The following is a 2,506-nucleotide window of genomic DNA, read 5'->3' on the forward strand; positions in this document are numbered from 1 at the left end:
CGCCGCGAGCGAGGGCGCGTGGCTGGTCCCCCGGCGGCCCGGTGAGGCGCTGGTCCCGTTGGGCAACACGCGTCGCCCCCGGTTGGCCCCAGGAAGGTGGTGGGCTGCGGTCCGGCCCGGCGGTGCCAGGGTGCCCGGCGGTGCCTGGGTGCCCGGCGGTGAGGCCTAGAGCACTGCGCACGCCTCCCTGTCTCCCCGCCCGGCCAGAGCCGAGCGCTGGAGAAGGGAGCTCGTGGGGTTGGCGGCGTCTGAGTCACCAGGGCCTTGGCAAGGAAAGCAAGCGGTACGCGGTGGCGAGGACGCCCCCAGGACGCGCTGCTGGGGCGCTCACGGAGGCAGGTGGGCCTTTCCCAAGGCCTCAGCCTGGGCCCTGCGCCCAGTTCCTCGGCCCCTGCAGCCCGCGCCCCGCACGCCGCCGCCACCGAGCCCTAGCGGTGACCCTGCGCCCCAGCGCAGCCTGGGCCGCCAGCTGCCGGGTGGGATTACGTGGGTAGGAGTTCCGCCCTAGCCCCGGGATCGGGCAAAGTTGCGACCAGCGCAGGGGAGTGGGTGCCTGGAGAGCGGGAGCACCTCAAAGACCCGTGCCTTCCCCCTAACTGCCCCCGCTGGGTTCCAAGACTCCCAGGGCACTACCCACGTTTCCCTGGGAACTCGGGGGCCCAGGAGTGGGGTTCAGTGAGACAGGTGGGAAGCGAGAAGCTCAGGGTCCGAGTTCAGGACCCGAAGTAGGTGGAGGAACGCATCAGGCAGAGGTGTCCCTCCACCCGTGGGTGGATGAGGACAAAGTGGGTGACGGGGACAAAACCTTGGGAGAGAGGTAGAAGCGGGTATAATATGTGGTCAGTGACTCTCCTCGGAGGTGTTTCCTTTCTTTAATTCAACCCAGGGGGAGGCCCTGGGAATGGCTGACGACCTGGGCATCCAGCTGCCAGCACCCACCCCTCCAGGCCTCCCAGCCCCCCGAGCTGACCAGAGCAGGAGGTCTGCCGAAGGTGGCTCCAGCCCTCGGGCCAGGCCTCCGGACGCCTCCCACTACGCCTTCCTCCTGCTGGCCTGGGCTGGGCCGGGGCTTCGACCCCACAAATGGCCCCTGCGGAGGGGCCTGCTCGGAAATTCCACCCAGTCAGCCCAGCCTGAGTGACACTAGCTCCTACCCCCGGCTACATGCAAGTGCAAATGAGATGCATTTTGGCTGATCAGTCCACTGTATTTTCTGCAACTTAACGTGTCTGCATCTTGTCAACTCCTCTAGTTGGGAAGAATAGCAGAAATTTTTAAAGAGAATTTCTTGTGTGTGTGTGTGGTTTCCAACTACAATTCCATCCAGGGAGATGGGTGGGAGTGGAGACAAGGAGGCTTGCTGACATGAACAACATGATATAAACCCTCCTAAAGTGCAACTTTAAGCCACAAAGAAAGGAAAAAGAGGTGGGGGGGTGTTGCGGTTGCTGACTAGAGACCTGGGTGAAACTTAGGTGCATCTGGCTGGGGAAAGTGTCAAGCTCTAAGTTTTCTTTTTGAGAACAAAATTCATTTGTACTTACTTGGGTGGAGGGGACGGATCAAACTCCTTCCCCCAGCTAACCTGACATCTTGAACAGTGCGTTTGGGCTACTTAATGGGGGTGAGTGGGATCCACAGAGGAGGTGGGGAGAAGTTTGCTGACACCACAGAGGTCCTATCTGGGTAAAGCGTTTGCTGTCCTCTGTATGTCAATTTCCAAACCAGGTGTAAGTAAATTGAGGAAACGCCTCCAATTCTCACCAGATCCGCCCCACCCCGCGTTTCCTGGGAAAGCAAGTCCTCTCAGACCTTGATGATGTGGGCCTTCTGTAAGGTAAGGCGAGGGACCAAATGGCCTCTGGTATTCTGCCCTCAGCCACCTCGGAGGGCTCCCAGGGCCCTAGAACCCTGGTAGGACACAGGGCCAGCTCCAGCCTCCACGCCTTCCCCTCTTCACAGGTATTTGCAGTCTCAGGCTTGTCTGCAGCTGACCCAAGGAAGCGGAACAGCAGAATTTCGGAGCCCTGGCCCTCTCCCTGCCACCAGACTCAGTGGTGGGCAGGGCCCAGACTGCCCCGAGTTACGGGAGCTGCGTGCTGGCCTCTAGCCCCCTCTTCCCTGGGATTCTCAGGGTCAGCAGGGAATTTGTTGTTGAGTATGGAACTGTCGTGTTAAGCCTCTGGGGTGGCCGCCCTCTCCAAGGAGCTGTAGCAGGACTCTCAGGACTACAGGGTCTTATGTGGACTGCTGACAGCCTGAGCCAGGCAAAAGGAGCCACTGGCAAGAGCATACCCCAGGCCCACTTCATTCAGGTGAGGTTTGGGGACTTGCCAGGTGTCCAAGATGAGCCCGCACCATCCAGTTACCTGTGGAGGACCCCTTCTCTGCTGTACTCCTTGGCTGAGGTGTGAGGTACCCTCACGGCAGGGCAATTAACTCTAACAAAACAGAATGGGGTAGGGTCAAGTGTTTCACCTGGAGAGCCGGGGGGGGGGGGGCCCCC

The 2,506-nt window shown here is 60.8% G+C and overlaps 1 long non-coding RNA gene across 1 annotated transcript in view; it reads right to left on the reverse strand.

Moving 5' to 3' along the window:
- Positions 1-2,506, reverse strand: part of LOC112398879 (uncharacterized) — a 6,846-nt gene that overhangs the window by 1,953 nt on the left and 2,387 nt on the right. The window lies entirely within an intron of this gene.

The sequence above is a fragment of the Neophocaena asiaeorientalis genome, unplaced genomic scaffold (genome assembly GCF_003031525.2).
Source record: "Neophocaena asiaeorientalis asiaeorientalis breed wild unplaced genomic scaffold, Neophocaena_asiaeorientalis_V1.1 scaffold114, whole genome shotgun sequence".
Lineage (NCBI taxonomy): Eukaryota > Metazoa > Chordata > Mammalia > Artiodactyla > Phocoenidae > Neophocaena > Neophocaena asiaeorientalis.